Source organism: Phyllostomus hastatus, unplaced genomic scaffold, assembly GCF_019186645.2.
Source record: "Phyllostomus hastatus isolate PE091 unplaced genomic scaffold, TTU_PhHast_1.1 phas_scaffold_182, whole genome shotgun sequence".
In the NCBI taxonomy this organism is placed as follows: domain Eukaryota; kingdom Metazoa; phylum Chordata; class Mammalia; order Chiroptera; family Phyllostomidae; genus Phyllostomus; species Phyllostomus hastatus.
Genome location: NW_025334013.1, coordinates 21,100,328 through 21,117,108, shown reverse-complemented (window position 1 = coordinate 21,117,108; position 16,781 = coordinate 21,100,328). Strand labels below are relative to the sequence as shown.

The following is a 16,781-nucleotide window of genomic DNA, read 5'->3' as shown; positions in this document are numbered from 1 at the left end:
ATGGCGGCATCAGAAACTCTTTACAGAATGAAAAAGTATACTCATGCCAACTGCCTTTTCTGGAGCACTTACAATGGGCCAGAAACTGTGTCACGACTCTTTACAGCCATTATTTTACTGTTACAATGGGCCCATGATAAGGAAACTGAGGCCCAGAGAGGTTCATTAATTTGTCTGAAGTCACAGAGCCCACTGTGGATTTGAAACCAGGTCTGTCTGTCACCCTGTCCTTTGAGGCCAGCCTAGCAATGCTCCACGAGGGGGACCTGGGGGAAGGGCACTGCGGAAGGGGTACACCAGGTGCCAGGCCCTGCCACCCGGGCAGTTTGAGGCCTAGACAGACAGACAGACACAAAGAGGACGGACAGCCCAGGGTAAAACGTGCCTAGCCTCGCCCACTGCAGAGCAGGGGGTGTGGTTAAGCAATTCATGCCTCACCCCCATCCCCAGCCCATCCCACAGACATTAAAAAATGAGAATTGCCTAGACCCTGAGGCCACAAAGCAAACGGGAGGGAGCAGAACCCAAAACTGTCCGGACACTATGATTACAAGGAGGCAAAAATAAAGACCTGCGTCAGAAAAAGCAAGCGGCAGGGAACCACGCCCAGAGAGAGGCTGGGAGTGCTGGGGGAGGCGGCTGGAACTGATCTGATTTTTTCTCTTTGTTTCTCTGATTTCCAGATTTTCTGTAATATTGTTTGGTTGCTTTTATGTTGAAAACAATAAACTCATTCTTTAAGAATTGAAAGAGAGAAGGAAGGCAGAAACAGAGGGAGGGAGGGAAGGAAGGAAGGAAGGATGGAAGGAAGGAGGGAAGGAAGGAAGGAAGGGAGGGAGGGAGGGAGGGAGGGTGATTAAGAGGTGGGGGAGGGGAGGAACAGATGGAGGGTCTGCAGGCAAGGAGGAGTGGGGAGAGAGGTCAAGGTGAGCTACTGGTGGACACTAAATGGACAGTTACACGCCCCGTCCCGCACAGCCCGACCCTCCAGGCACACGTGACCTGGGTAGAAGGTGGTAAATGTCAATAAGGGCCACCTGACAGAGGGGACATGCAACCTGCACTTTGAAGCTGGTTAGGATTCCACCAGGTGGGGAAAGAGTGTCTCTACCCCCTTTCCTACCTTGGTCCAGCCCCCCTTCAGCTACTGCAAGAGTCTCCTCACAGGTTTCCCCACCTCTGCCCCCACCCCCTATTCCATTCTCCTACAGCAGACACTCTGATATTTCCAGAATATAAAACATAAATGGGACCACAACACTCTCCTCAGAACCTTCTCTGGCTCCCTACTTCCCTCCAGAGAGGGTTTGGATTCCTCAGCCCTTTCACATTCGGCTCCTACTGGCCTCTCTGGCCTCCCCGCCCCACCAGGCAACGTCCTCCCCACCCCTGCCCTTCTCGCTCCCCCCTGGAGCCCTGCGCCCTCCCCGTTTCATGGGTTAACGACGACTTATTCCTCTTATTCCTCAGCCACAGCTCACAGGCTATGACCTCCTGAAAGCCCTCTGGAACCTCCACCTCCACCCCCAGGCTGCGTTTCGGGGCCTCTTCTCTCCGCTCCCTTCGTGCCTTCCACTTCCATCATCATCAGACACCGAGCACCCCACTTTCTGCCCGTTCATCCATCCGCCTCTGCTGCGGGCAGGTTCTCTGTGAGGGCAGAGGCACCGCTGTCACTTACCTCCAAGCCCCACACAGTGTCGGATAAATGTCTGAATAAATGAATTGTCTGGGTGGAGGGAACTGAAAGTGTCATGGCCTGGGTGGAGGAAAGTCCCTTCTCCCTCTTGTGGGTCCCTTCCACTCACCCTGGCACAGTGCTGTCCCCGGCGCTACTCTGTTTCCTATTTCCTGTGTCTCAGCCCTATCTGCCCAAGCGATCTGAGGAGGGGCCGCTCTGAGACAGGCCGTGCACTATAAGGGCCATCAGGCCAAAAACGGCATTAATAGCTAATAACCACAGAAAATGGTCCTGCTTCCCAAACAGTGAAAATGAATGCGTGTCGCTTGTTCAAAACAGCAAAAAGAAATAAGAAAAGGATAACGCCGATGCTGGTGAGCTTAGGGTGAAATTGGCACTCTCATTATTGCTGGGAGTATAAATTGGAGCGATCATTCTTGAAGGCCACCTGGCAATAATATGTCCTAAGTTCTAAAAATTTTCAGGTGTCCTGGCCTACCGATCCCATTCTGGGCCATCTGTCCCTAGAAAATGCCCCAAACATAGACAAAGTTTTAGGTACAAAGCCGTTTGTTTCGGTGGTTTCTTACAAGAGCAAAAAACCTGGAACATTCGAAATTTTAAACAATAGGGGGATGGCCCCGTAAATCATGTTCAACAGTGACACAGTCCACAGTCATAAATAGCAGGCGATGTTTACTGGCATTGGGACGACTTATTTAATATTCACATCAGCCTTACAAGGAACCGCGGCACAGAGAGACTAGGTAACGTGCCCAGTCAAGTAGTCCACGTCTAATTTGAACCTAGAAAGTCAGGTGCCAGAGCCACGCTTTCCACCCTGATGCTGGGTCTGTTAGAGAGAAGGATCAAAACCACCCTGCAGTCATTTAGAAAATGCTTGTGATACGACAGTTAGGGGTGGGGGAAGGGAAGTTTTTAAAATTGTGTTAAGAGCAGTGACATCTACATAAAAACTAGCTGCTGAGAGAAAAGAGGGGAAGGAAACACGAAAATGCTAATAGCGGTAGTATTTCAGGCTTCTCTGATTTTTCTAGAGGGTGGTTACGTGACTTTGATTTAGGGACTATTTTTAATAGAACTAAAAGTTCAGCGGGCTTTGACCAAGCAGAGACACCCCAAGCCGCCCACAGCCCCATGCACACTCTGACCTCGTGCCCTCTGGGTTCACCCAGGAGCAGAGAGGGGCTCGGAGAGGGGGCTTGTCCAAAGTCCCACAGTGAGCCTCGCACCCAACCCAGACCCCAACCAGGGAGTCCCCCTCTTATCCAGAGGCTTCAGGAAGGAGGAGCAGACCAGACAAAGGAAAGCCTGACACTCTCTCTCCTGCTTAAATCCTTCTTGTGTTCCCATCACTTTGGGGCACAGTTCGAACTCCCAGCACGGCACCCAGGGGCCTTTGCCCAGGACGCCCTGCTGGCCATGTGCAACCCGACAGGTACCTTCCTCCCCAGCCTCACTACCTGCAGGTTCCTGCAAAACTACTTGCTCTTATGCCACTGTGCCTTTGCACGGGCTGTGCCCTTCCACTCAGCAGTCATCACCCAGCTGAAACCCTGCCAGGTTGCCATCAACCATCAAGTCAGCTACGCGTTACTGCCTTGGGAACCCTTCCTGGTCATTGCCCCTCCAAAGCTACACAGCTGCAGCTCTTCCCCTGAGCTCCCACAGCTGCCTGGGCTTCCCCCACCAAAGCGCTGACCCCATTGTCCTAGAATCGCCTGGTTACATGATGGCCCAGTCCCCACACAGCGGGAAGCTCCCCAGGGGAGCTTGGGTCTGGTTCTTGGTTACAACCCCATGCCCCGACTGGGCCCCCACAGCTCCCTCGCGCTTCCTTAAAAGTCACTTTCTGACCTTCTCCCCAACAGGAATTGGGCCACCCTGTTATACATACCCACTTCACCCTGCATCCTCCCTGCCCCACCTTGGTAGCCCACCTCTAAATACTCCCTCCGGTCCTGGCCCAGAAGGATGGAGCAGCCGCTGTAGGCCCAGAGTCAAGTGCTGGCCACAGAGTAGGTGCTCAAGTGCCTAGTTCACGCTAGGTGCCTGGTAAACGTTCACTGCGAGGATCAATGAGAGGAGGAGGTCTGTCCACGCGGGCCCGGAAGACTGGTAAGTTTGCCAGGAGACTGAGAGAGGGGCAGCACGTGCAAAGGCATGGAACACTGCTGCCTTGGCTGGGATGCAGAGGGTTCTCACACACGCTCCCGGACCCAGAGAGGCAACAAGCTTCTGCTGGGGGTACGGCTGGGCTGTGGGGAGGGAGGGGCGCGGCATTCCGACAGGGGGAAGGGAGATGTCGGGAGAAGTCAGGAGATGTCAGGGAAGAGCCGGCCAGGTGGGAGGAGCTGAAAGTGCAAAGGCCCAGAGGCAGGGAAGCTCAGAGCATCACGTGTGGTCTGCTGCGGGTTTAGTGCAGAAATTCACAGGCGAAAGAGGGAAAGGTGACCAGGGCAGTTCATAAAGAACCAGAGTTCCAGGCTAAGGGGCTCGGATGAAAGGCTGCGGAGAGCGGGGGGATGGGCAGTCCCCGAGCCGGGAAGGCCGTGGCCAAGGTTTTCAACGAAGAGGTCGTGACAGGGCCAGAATGATGCCCTGGAAGGGACAAGCAAGAGGTGATCTAGCAGAGACAAGCTGAGGTTTCCCACCTTCCCAGCGCCTTGAAACCCCCTGGTGCTCCAAGGCTTCCACCCACCGCCCCTCTGCCCTCCATGTGCCCCACTACATGCGGCCCTGAGCCCTGAGCCCTGAGCCCCAGCTGCTGCGCCCCGCCCCAGCCCCAAGACCCAGGCCAGCCTCCAAGGCTTGCTCCTGGGAGCTTCCTGTGAGGAACAGGGCTCCCAAGGGTCCTGGATCCAATTTGGGTTTCCGCAGCCCTGCGGGGCTGGGAAGGGCTGTTTCCATTGTGACTGGTCAGAGCGGGAGGGGGCTGCTGTCTGGGCCCTGGTCCGTGGGAGCAGGGGTGCTGTCCCTCCCATCCCACTGCCAGCCACCCAGGGCCACCCAGAGCTACCCAGGGCAGTGACCCTCACCCTCGCCAGAAGCCTCAGTGCCCTCACTTAGGAAATGGGTCATGAAGCTCCTCTCCGGCCTGCGAGAATGTTCTGCAAGCTTCAAATACATGCCCTTCTCTACTTCCATTTCCCCTGGGGATCCCCAGCGCCCATCCCCACGGGGAACGCCTTCTGCCATGAAATGACAGCAACAGCAATAATTGTCACTGAGCACTTCTTCCATGTCAGGCACTGTTAGACGCTTTACAAGGATTTCTCCCTCGGCCTCCTAGTGACCCTGTGAGGTGGACAGATGCTGCAACCATTTAGAAATATAACACATTCAGGAAGATGCTTGAAACATCAACAAACAGCTTAGTGACTTATTACAAAGTCCCCACCCGTGTCCCTTCTCAGCTGCAGTCCTCTTGCATCCCCCAAAGTTCCCACCCTCCTAGCGTCTGAGGCAACTCCCTCCTTGTTTGGGGGCAAGACTGAGGCTCAGAGAAGAGTGGACGCTGCCCAGGGCCATGCAGCTGCTAAGGGCCTCGGGAGCTGGAACCCCCTGCCACAGGCCAGCCGTGTGGCCTTCGGCAAGTCCATTTCCTTTCTGGGCCTTCATTCCTCTGCTACAAAACTGATTCAACTAAACCACAGCCCCAAATCTGGGGTCCTTGAGGGGTGGTGTGGCCACTGACGGGTCAACAGTACAGATTTGGGGACAAGAGAGTGTGGGTGGAAGCCCCAGAGACGGTGTCCAAACTGGGGGTGACAGCAGCATCTCCACTGTGTTGCTTGTGATGGTTAAATGAGTGAAAGTCTTTAGAAGACTGCCTGGTCCCCAGCGCAGACTCCGAATTAGCCACGGCGGTTGTTGGCGGTTGTTTTGTTATTAGGTTCTCTAAGGTGCCCACATTCCAAGGAACCACCTGGAAATCTGGCTGAGCAGAGCCGTTACCCCACCTGGGGCACAGGGAGAGCCAAGTCTGGGGTTAACTCAAAGCAGGACGGCCCGCTGCTGAACCCCAGCTGTGGCCTGGACCCCCAGGAACTCTCCAGACAGGGCTGTGGGCAGGGAACCCGGGCAGAGGGTCACAGCCTGTTCTCATGCTGGATCTCAAGACCCCCAGGGGCAGGCGGCCCATGGGGCAGGTCAGACAGGGCTCAGGGCTGCCGGGGGGAGGCCAGCAGACAGCAGGGTCTGAGCAGCAGGGCAAGTCGGCAAAGGGAGGGTCGGGCTGGCCAGAGACGGGGGTGGGGAGTGCCTGGGGTAGACACGTGGGAGGGGTGAAGAGGCCAGAGAAGACCTACTACTGGCCCTGCCAGACCAGGCCTGGCCTGCCCCCGCCAGTCTCTTACACCCTCTCCCAGGTACGGTCTGGGAGCTGCCCCCTTCTCCCTGTGCCTGACTCCCCACCTCAGGGCCTTTGCTCGGGCTGCTCTCTCTGCCTGCATGAGGGAGCCCCTCAGCTGGAAACCTTCTGGCCACGTTCAGCTATCACTTCCTCCCAGAAGCACCCCTCCCCTACGGGCACCGTGACCATCACTCACTATACTGCAGCACATCGACAAGGATGAAGCTATGGGGAAGCCGTCATCACAGAAAGGCAGTTCCTTCCCAGCACTTGCCAAAATCTATAACCACATCGTCATCCGTGTGCGCTTCTGTTCAACGTCTGTCTCCCCGACCCTGACAGGAACTAGGTCAACCTTCCTCACCTCCACCCCCAGCACGAGCGCGTGGCCTGGTATATAGTAAATGCTCAAGAAACGCTGCTGACTGACGGTGGGAGAGGGAAACGAGCTGCGGGCTCCTCCCTGCACGCAGGTCCAGGCCGAGTGTGGGCCGAGACCTGAGCGGGGAGGGACCATGTGCACAGCCCAGGACGTGAGGCTACACCCTCACTGTGTAAATGGATGTGCATGCAAGATACGCCTACATGTAAAAACACACGAATACGAGTACGCCTGCGTGCAGAAGATAAACGTGGCGTGTACCATGAATGGGAAAGTACATGAGGGGGGCAGGCGTGCAGCTGTCTGTCGTTTCCTGGGAGGGGCCACACAGGTGTCTGCACGACAGCCCTGCGCGTCAGGAATGTTCCCCCGTTGCGGAGGTGAGGAGGCTGGTGCCACCGAGGGAGCTTCCCCAAGGAGGCCTGCCCCTGCCTTCGAACCCCAGGCACACACTGCGGCAGCCTGTTGGCACCCTGCGGGTGGGGGCGCGCAGAAAGCCCACCAGGCCAAGCACCTCGAGATGTGAGTGACCTTGGACAAGGCCCACTCCTCCCCCTTCCTGCTGTCATCTCCACAACGGACAAAATGAGGCTCGACTGGATAATCTATGAGGTCCACCTCTCTCCGATTAGACTTCAGACCTCAGATGGCTCTCCAAGAACGGGAGTGTGTAAACATCGTCATGCAGGCCTTCTGGGGGCCACGTGGAGTGGCAACTGTCCTCTTTCCCTGAGCACACCAAGCCTGCCCAGTGCCCTGGGACCACTGCCCAGCATGGCGCTACAGAGACAGGAGGAGCTCAGGGTGCGTTCTTTGTACACACCATTCATTCGTTCGTTCACTCACTCATTCATTCATACATTCGACACCATGCACCAAAGCCATCTGCCTTCCAGGAGCTCACAACCCAGTGGGGAGAGAGAAGCGACTGAAGTCACAAAACCGTGAGGACAAGAGCACTGGAAACCATGACCCTCTCATCACTCCGCACTTTGTAAAGGAAGTCTTTCCAGCAATGACAACTGTCCGACAGGGGAGCATGGGGAACCCGGTGAGAAAGGAGCCCCCTGCCCCTCTGGCAGAGGTCAGGGGCCCTTGTCTCCAAGATGTGGGAAGGGGACTCCAGCTGAGTGCAGGAGCTGGTGAAGCTGGGCTTCTCCTCAACAGCTGTGAGAGTCTGAGCAGGAGCCCCAGAGTGCTGGGTTCAAATCCAACAAGGCCCCCGACAAGCTCTGTGGACTCTGGCAAGTGGCCTAATCAATCTGTGCCTCGGTTTCCTCATCTGTAAAATGAGGGTAATGATGATGAGGATTACATCCATTAACATTTACAAAGCCTAGTAGGGCAGGGCCTGACACGCAGCGAGAGTCCCCTTTGTAAGACTAAATCCCAGACCCGAGCGTGTGAACACTCCAATGTCAGAGTTTCTGAGGCGGAAAGCTTCTCAATGCTAAGATTCTGGAGTTGGAAGAGACGGGGATTCTTAGATCCTGTGATTTAATCATCTCATTATTTCCTAACAACAGCCCGGAGCCTCCCGAGGGAGGACAGGGCAGAGTTTGGTGTCACTTCATCTCCCAGGCACTGCCAAGGCAGCTGCCACACCTGGGCTCCCCACACCTGGGCTCCCCGGCACTTCCTCGCCTGCAGGAAAGCCCAGGCCTACTGTGCTGGGCCCGCCCGCCCGCTCGGTTGCCTGCGTGGGGCTGAAGCTCATTCCCACAGTGCAGACAGACAAGCAGTGCAAATGAACAAATAAATGAGAAAGTTTCAGACACTGATTGAACAGCCACAAGAAAAATAAAAAGGGGCCGACCTGACCGACAGTGGCCGTGGGAAGTTATTATAGAGCAGTGGTTGGGGAAGCCCCTCTGAGGAGTTAATATTTGAGTGGGAACCTGTAAAACAAGAAGGTGCTGGCCACGCAAACATTCGGGGCGGGGGCAGGGGGGATGTGCAAAGGCCCTGCCAACAGGCTTTGCAAACTCGAGGTAGAGAAAGAAGCCAGTGTGGCTGGAGGTGCTGAGGCTGGGGGGGTGGGGGGGGGCGGGCAGGGGAGCTGAGTTTGAGGGGTGGGCAGGCCCAGACCTGACAGGCCTTGTAGGACTTCGGATTTTTGTTTTTCTAAATGCCTAGGAACCATCAGAAAAGTTTCAGCACTGGAACGACAAGGCAGAGCAGGGCTTTCAGGGTCCCCAGATATCATCTGGCGCATTCTGAAAACACTCCAATAGTTTTCAGAATCAAGGTAGAACCTAGGTCAGCAGTCGACACTCCTTATACTTCAGTCGACGTATTCTGAGCTCCTACCACACGCCTGGCCAGGGCTGGGGGACCCTGCAGAGACTCTTGTCATCACTCCCTCTACCCATGAGAGTTTCACAGAGAACGCTCCGTTTTACAGACCAAGAAACCGAGAGGTTCAGCGGGGGAGAATGTGCCCCGAGTCATGCAAACCACACACCACACTGTGCAAACGGCAAAGTTCAACACACAGACGGGACTTGGTCCCAGGCCCCCGCTCCACCTCTGGGACGGTCTGTGGAACTGCTCTGGCATTTTTAAGCCTCCTCTTTTCTGAGACCTTCCCTGGGGACTCGTGCAGACACTCGTCGACACTGCCCTGGCTAGTGCTACACAACACTGCAGCCCTACACCCTTTTCACTGGGACCGCACTCCCATCTCACATGGCTGTCCAGCCTGCATTAGGCATGCTGGGGACTGGATGGATGGATGGATGGATGGACAGACAGATGGATGCATGAACAGAGAGATGAACTGATGGACAATGGGTGGACTACTGAAATGACTAACCAATAAACTAGTGAATAAATGAAAGAATAAAAAGAATAAAAAAATCTAGCAGACCAGTAAGTGAATAACAAATGAATGGCAGATGAATGAAGAAACAAATCTTACTTTACTGAGAAGTGCCTACCGGGCAGAGAAGTGCCTACCTAGTGAAAGGCTGGAGCCAGCCTATCTTCAGCCTCAGTCCACACCTCACCCACACACCAGCTTCCGCGCCACCAAGAGCCATTTGCCTCCATTCCTCAAGAAGTCAGACAGCCTGTTTTCAGCCCCTGGGACAGACCTGTGTCTCCAAGTGTTGGCCATTCCAGTGCCCACCAGCACAACCAGCAATCACAGCTCTCCTGAGCCCAGTGGAGCTTGGTAGTGGGAAGGTGGTTCACTGTCCCTGAGCGTCTCACAGAGGCAGGGAAACAAAAGCCCAGGGTCCTGGCTGGGACTGGAGTGGTTGGGTCACTTCAGACCAGTGGCTTCCCCTCTCTGAGCCCAGATGACTTCTCAGGGCCTTTTCAGCTCCAACCGTCTTTAGGGGGTGGGCCTCTAGATTTTTACAGTCGCTGGGTCAGCAGAAGTTAAGAGATCAAAAACCAGAAGGTAGGAAATAGTCTTGTTGACAAGCACCAAAGTCCACCTAGGAAAAGGCCTCCCAGACAAGGAGCCTAGAAACTTCGGTTTAAGCCTTCCTCCGCCACTGCTCAACCTCTCCAGACCTCAGTTTCCCAAATTTTAAGATGGGGTTAAGTATCCCCACCTTGACAATTTCATCCCAACAGAGTTCCTACAAGAGCCTGATGTGATAACGACCATGAACTACACTGTACAAACTGTAAAGTTGTATTCACCCAGGAAGGATTATTGTGGTGGAGGGAAACATACTGTCCCATTCTAATCTAGATCTTTCCAAAATGACCCTCTCAGGGGTCATGGCCAGAGAACAGTGGAAAGAGCCCAGAAATGGGAGCCTGACATCTGGGTCCCTGATTCAGCTATCCTAACAGAGGCAATGTGACGTTGGGCAAGTCACTTCCCCTCTCTGGACTTCAGTTTCTTCATTTGAAAAATGCCTGGCTTGGTACCTCTGGCTCAAGCATGCCAAGCTTCTGTACCCCAACCTTCAACCCCTGACTCTGCCCTCAGGGAGCTCACACCACTCCTTGGGGCCAGGACACAGACCAGGAGTGAGACTAGAGGCATCACTCCCACAGGAGTTCCTAGGGCAGGGGCCAGAAGGGCTCAGGGTCCTCCCAGGACGGACACTTTCCCAGGAGAGGAGAGACCTGGCCCAACGGCCTGGGTGCCTTGGACAGCGCCAGCCACCTCAGACCCAGCCTTCAGACCCTCTGCAGCCTACAGAGCCAGCAGGCCCTGACCTGTCTAGCAAGATACCTCAGGAACTCCACTGCTTCCAACAGAAGAGCCCTCCAGGGTGCTGGCAGGAGTGGCAGAAGGGGGTAGGAGCCTGCGCAGGGGAGAGTCTCAGATGACCCCCACTAAAACACCAGGGGAGGCCCCCCACCACCAGACAGCCTCTCAGACACGACCCACTGGGGCTGCCAGCTTGCACCCAGCCAAGAGCCCACCCATGGGGGCATTTACCACCAGATGCCACCTCCTGCAGCCAGGAGGCCCACCAGGTTGGGGAAGGGGGTCTCCAACTGCCAACCAAGCACACTTGCCAGAGGGCTTTGGAGCCACTCTGGTACTCAGGGCTGCCCCCCCCCCGGGGGGGCCACCCATGAAGGAGACAGGCCCACTCCCCACACATGCTGCTGGAGGGCATAGTGTGGGAAAGCAGGTTTATTTCCTCCTGCCAGAAGTCTCCCTTGGAAACCCTGGGCCCACTCGAGCCCCTAGGGCCAGCCCTCTCCCCCAAAAATGAGAATATAGTTCCTCACAATACCATTTTTATAGAGCCTCTTCCAAAAGACATTTCCTGGTCCCTTCAAACCCCCATCCCCAACCCCGCACATGCCTCCCGCAGCTCTGAGGAAACCGGCAGTTAACTTTTTCCCAAAATTCCTGCAAAGGCGACTGGCTGGGGGGAGAAATGGACCCCGAGATCCTTTCGCGGCATTTCACAGCCTTCCAAAAAAAGAGAGAGACAGAGAGAGAGAGCTTTTAAAAAAGAAGAAGAAAAGAAAACTTTCGGAGTTAACTTTAAATTCCCAGCCCTACCCCCCAAATCGCCCAGCGGCTTCCTTTTTTTTTTTCTTTAAAGTGCAATTGCATTGTGTCTCACCTCCCCGAAAGGCTCGCGGCTCTCGCCAAAGAAAAGGAAAAAAAGCCAACCCTTCGGGTGCCCCCTCTGCTTCCAGCCGCCTCTCCCACATTCTCAGACAGTTTTATTAAAATTTTCAGACAAAAGAAAAACAAAAATGGCAGCCTGGCTTATTTTTAAAACAGGACAGGGACGCCATATTCTGCAGATCTGCAAAAAAAGGGAGAAATCCGGCACTGGCCGCTCCACCGGGCCGGCTGCAAAGTGCGCGAACCGCGCCGTTTGCAATCCGTTTATTTGCATTAAGTCCCATGAATCATTGTTTACCGGAGAATTGCAGCAGGTTTGAATAGCCCGGCTTAAGAAAACACACACACACACGCACACACACACACTCGGAGCAGACCCAGACACGCCACCGGAGACACTTCCTACCCCGCGCGACGCCGCCGCTCCGGGCCCGGCCGCAGGCGCAGGCGGCCCCGGGCCTCGGAGCACCCGGCCCGCGCTGACAGCGCCCGCGTCCTGGCCCGCACCCCAGCCCGCAACTCCGCGTAACTTTCCCGCGGGCGGGCGCTCTGGCGGGCACCCGCCGCCACCGAGCCCGCTCCCCCCGCGCCCCGGGCCCGCACGGACCTGGCTGTGCTGGCGGCGGCTCCGGGACGTGGCCGCAGCCCCGCGCCCGGCGGCCCGAGCAGGGCCGGGCTGGGGCTCCGGCTCCGGGCTCCGGCTAGGTGCGGAGCCGCGCGCAAACCTTCCGGGTCGCCTGCTGTTCACTTCTGGGTTCTGCAAGCGCCGAGGCGGCGGCGGCAGGAGGCTGGGTCTGCAGCGCCGCGCGGCCCCCCGTGCGCTCGGCGAGCCCCCGCGCCAGGCGCCCGGCTCCGGGGGGGCCGCGTCGGGCCCCCGCCTCTCCGACTGCGCAGCCCGTCCGGCCCCGGGGGCTCCCGCGAGTGGGCAGCGCCGGGCGCGGGCTACGGCGCGCGAAGGGAGGGGGCCGGGCAGGGGGCGGGGGCGGGCCGCGCGCTGGGGGCCCCGCTCGGGCCCCGGGGCCTCGTCTCGCACTCGCCGCCGCCGCCGCCGCAGCCACAGCCTAGCAAAGTTGCGCGGCGCCCACCGTCCGCGCCGCGCCGGAGGCAGAGCCACAAAGGAACTCCTCGCCCCCCTCCGCCCGCCCAAGCCACGCGGGGAGGGCACCGGCGCTCGGCCCTAGGCCAGCCCCTTCCCCAGCGCGGGGGCTCCCGGGGCCCCGGCGGCCGCGGCCATTGTCCCGCCCTGGCTGGGCCGCCGCCTCGCTGCCCCCTCCCCGGTGATGGCGGGCTGGGGGCCTGGGCCTGGCGGGCCATGGCCCTGACCAGGGCAACCCTGCTCGGGGCCAGGCTGCCCATGGGGGGTCTCCTTCGCAAATGCAGGCAGGAGAGGGCCCTCAGAATGGGCCCCCACACCTGAGAACTAACGATCGTGCTCAAAATCCAGGCTGAGATTTTTTTTAGACGAGGACATGGGGATAGGGGTCAGAAGTTTGGACAGGACAGGCCACCCCTCCCTCCGCGGGCTTCGTCCCTCCCTGGCTCTAGGCCAGAGCCCCCAAAGGGTGGGGCAGCCGGAGTCTGTCAGCGGCTCTTCTGCAGAATCTATCAGAGGTGGCACCGGCTGTCCCTAGCTCCAGACCTCAGAGCCATCTGTGTGTGACTCCTCCTCCCGCCTCACCCTCCCCAGCCAATCAGTCACCAAGTCCTCCGGATTCGGCCTCCCGGGCTGTGTCAGCTTCCAAACTTCACTTTCTACCTGAGTTGGCCAATCCTTAGGTCCTTTCCCCAGCTCAGACTACTAACACTCACTGCCACCCAGCCTCTAGGCCACCATGAATCAAGGTCGGCCCTGCCCTCAGGGAGCACCCATTCCCTGGAGAGAGGATACACATGTAAACAATCACCTGCCACGGGTTTGCCATCTTCCAGGAAGCATTTCCCAGTTTATACACAGTGTGAGGGCCTGCTGTCAGGTGCTCTGCCCGTTGGCTGGGAACAGCTGGGAACAAGTTGGACCAAGTGCCTGTCCTCATGGTGCTTGCAGTCAGGCACAGACGCCAAGGCTGTGAGCAGCTAGAGGACAGGACACACAAAGTCACCATTAGTTTGTCACCTTTTGATAACACACCATTTGTTTTCAAGCTCAAGTCCCAAGCACAATGCCTGGCACAGAGCAGAGCACAATACACATAATGTGGCATGAAGTAGTTGGAACTACACAGCATGGGGAGAACACAAAGGAGGCCACTCTTTCTCAGAGTGTGAGTCTTCAGACTCTCTGAGGTGAGAGTCTTCGGAAATTGGATCTGGTGTGAGCTGGGGTGAGGAAGAAGGCAGGGCCTTCCCGTTTCCAGAAAAATGGGGGTGATAAATGTCAACCCATTGTTGGGAGTTCAGTGAGATAATACATTAAGAAATGGAGAAAAGAGACAATCTCTCATACAGAAGAATTCTAAATCACTTATGTAGACAGTCAAGGAGTTGGAGCATAAATCTCCACTCCTTAAGCGTGAGCTTTGCCTCTCAACATCCAAAGTGCACAACATAAAAAAGGAGGGAAGAAGTAACTTTGCAGTGGAAACGCTAAACAACTACGACCTCAGCCAGGTGATCACGGCCAACACCCACAGCCACGGATCGTGCTGACAGTGCATACACTTGACAGGACACGAAAGTGACACTTTCCCTCTGTGGACTTCCTCCCAGTAACCCGTAACCCCAGCCTTGTCATGAGGAAACACCAGACAAACCTGAATAGTGGGGCGTCCTAAAGATATCTCAGCAGGACTCCTCAAGACTGTCAAGCTCATCCAACACAAGGAATGTCTGAGAAACCGTCACTGCCCAGAGGAGCCTGGAGAGACAAAACCGAATGTCATGTAGTGTCCTAGATAGGGTCCTGGGACAGAAAAAAGACATGAGGTAAAAACTGAGGAATCTTAATAAACTGTGGAATTCAGTTCATAATGTATTAGTGAAAGTATTCATTAGTAAATAAGTATAAAACATTATAACAAATATAAGAACAAAAGGTGTTCCTAATAGGGAAAACTGGGGCAGGGGGAGGTATGGGAACTCGCTGTTATATCTTCTCAATTTTTTGGTAAAATATTTTAGAAAAATAAATTCCAACAAGGAAAAAAATCCTTCAAAAAATGTACCAATCCACGTCATTGCTGATGTCATTGTTAGTTGTTGAAATAATACTTGACGTGGCACCTAATAAATGTGTTGTAAAGGGCCTAGCTGACGTTATTGTGTCATTAGCATCGTTGTCATCATTGTAAGTCTAGGCACTTAGAAGAGCACATGCAAAGACGCCAGAGTTTAGGGCAGAAAGGGAGACGGGACAGAATCCTGAAGGCTCTGACTGCGGAGATGAGGCCTTGATGGCGGAATGTTGTGACAGGGTACGAAGACCTGGCCCTCCTGCCTCACCAGTCTCCTGTCCAACTGCCTGGAAAGCTGCCCTCGCCAGACAAAGTGAGCCGCCTTCTCAGGCCTTGCCATCTCCCTTCTAAAGTCTTTGAACATGCTGTTTCCTCTGCCTGGAACACCTTCCCTTGTCCTTTCATCCCACCTTTCCTGGTCACCTTCAAGGCATCCTTCAGATCTTAACTTAGATGCCCTCTAAATGGTCTTCCCACACTAGCCAAGGTGCTTTCGATATGGTCTGAATGAGTTGGTGTGGGCTGAGGTGCAAGGAGCCAGAGATGCAGTGACTGAGCTCACCTCTTTGCCACTGGCACCCATTCGCCTCTCCTTGAATCCAGCCACACCAGATGCTGCCCCTTCCCTTAACACACTCTGTGTCTCCAAGCCTCTGCTCACGCTGTTCCCTCTGCTGGGGATCCTTAGCCTTTTTGCTGCATCTCTTATTTCTGGCAAACACCTATTGTACTTACTAAGGCTCAGCTCAAGCATCTCCTCCACTGCGAAGCCTCCTATGTCCTCACATGGAAAGAGGCACTTTCCTCTGATTCCCAAGAGCACCCGTTCCTCTGACCACACTGCTGGCATGGTGCATCAGAGTGTTTGGTCCTGACCAGTGTGGCTCTGTTGGTTGGGTGTCGTTCCACAAAGTGGAAGGTCACCAAGTCGATTCCTAATCAGGGCACATGTCTGGGTTGTGGGTTTTCAGTCCCCAGTCAGGCATGTGGTTGTTGAGAGGGTCTGCAACAGGCAACTCATTGATGTGTCTCTCCCTCTCTTTCTCCCTCCCTTCCCCTCTCTCTAAAAATAAATAAATAAAATTCTTTTTAAAAAAGAAGTGCTGAATGGATGAACAAATGCTGGGGCAGACAGCAAGCCCACTCTCATTCTCTCCGATTCTTCACATCTTCCTTGCTCTCTTCCAGGAAGCCCTCCATGACTGCTGCAAAGCACTGTCTCCCTCCCTCTTTTTAACTTTTACGATTTAGCCCCTGATAATATTCTGTTGTGTCTGTAAGTATCTGTCCCTTGGGTTATAGTAAATTCCTTCAGGAAGGAACTATGTTATATATGTTCTGGGTTGTTGGTTTGTTTGTTTTTTTTTCACTCATTCAACAAGTATTTACCAAGCACCTCCTTCTATGTCGCAGTTAGGGTCTCAGGCTCTGGAGAGGCAGTGGATAAGACGCAGACTCTGCTCTGACCAGAGCTTCAGTTAAAATACACAGTTAGTCAGGATAAACCAGACCATGCTGCAGTAACAAAGAACTCTGAAACCTCAGTGACATAACACAAGAGGAGTTTATATCTCACTGTGCCACATGCCCATCCTGTGTCCTCGGCTCTAGTCACCCAGACACTTAGGCTCAGGAGTCCTTACCATCTTGAAGCTGCAAACACCAGAATATGTGACTTTCTCTGTTACCATGGCAGGAGAAGAGAAACTGGGGACTTGTGCATGGATTTTACACTGCTTCAGCCGGAAAGGGACGCACATCACTTCTCCTCACTATCCATTGGCCAAGAGTAGTCACATGGTCCTGCCCAAATGCAAGGGAAGTTGGGAAGTACAGCGTTCCTCTGGGAGAGGAAGACGAGTAGATGTTGGTGAGCTCTCCCCAGTCTGTTCCAGGAGACAGAATTTAACAAATAATCAAGAGACTAATCAAGGACGAATGAGCATTTGAATCCTCTGCCCAGGCTCCTCCTTTTGCCTTTGCCCATCATGTTTCCCTCCAGAAGGGCTTAGAGTTAACAGGTTCAGTTTAGGAGCCCAGTAGAGCTGTGTTGGAACCCTGGCTTTGTCACTTACAGTCTAATGATTTGAGGCCAGTTTCTCCCTTTCTCTGGG

General features: G+C 55.1%; 1 protein-coding gene across 3 annotated transcripts in view; it reads right to left on the bottom strand.

Annotated features, from left to right (window-relative positions):
- Positions 1–12,418, bottom strand: part of ZNF362 (zinc finger protein 362) — a 39,525-nt gene extending 27,107 nt beyond the window's left edge. For 2 of the 3 annotated variants that reach the window (XM_045859696.1, XM_045859698.1), the window contains exon 1: positions 12,105–12,415. The gene's annotated coding sequence lies outside the window, so the exon portion shown is untranslated. Of the gene's footprint in view, positions 1–12,104 lie in introns of all 3 variants that reach the window. The other variant, XM_045859697.1, reaches the window with a different exon arrangement.
- Between the last annotated feature and the right edge of the window lie 4,363 nt (positions 12,419–16,781).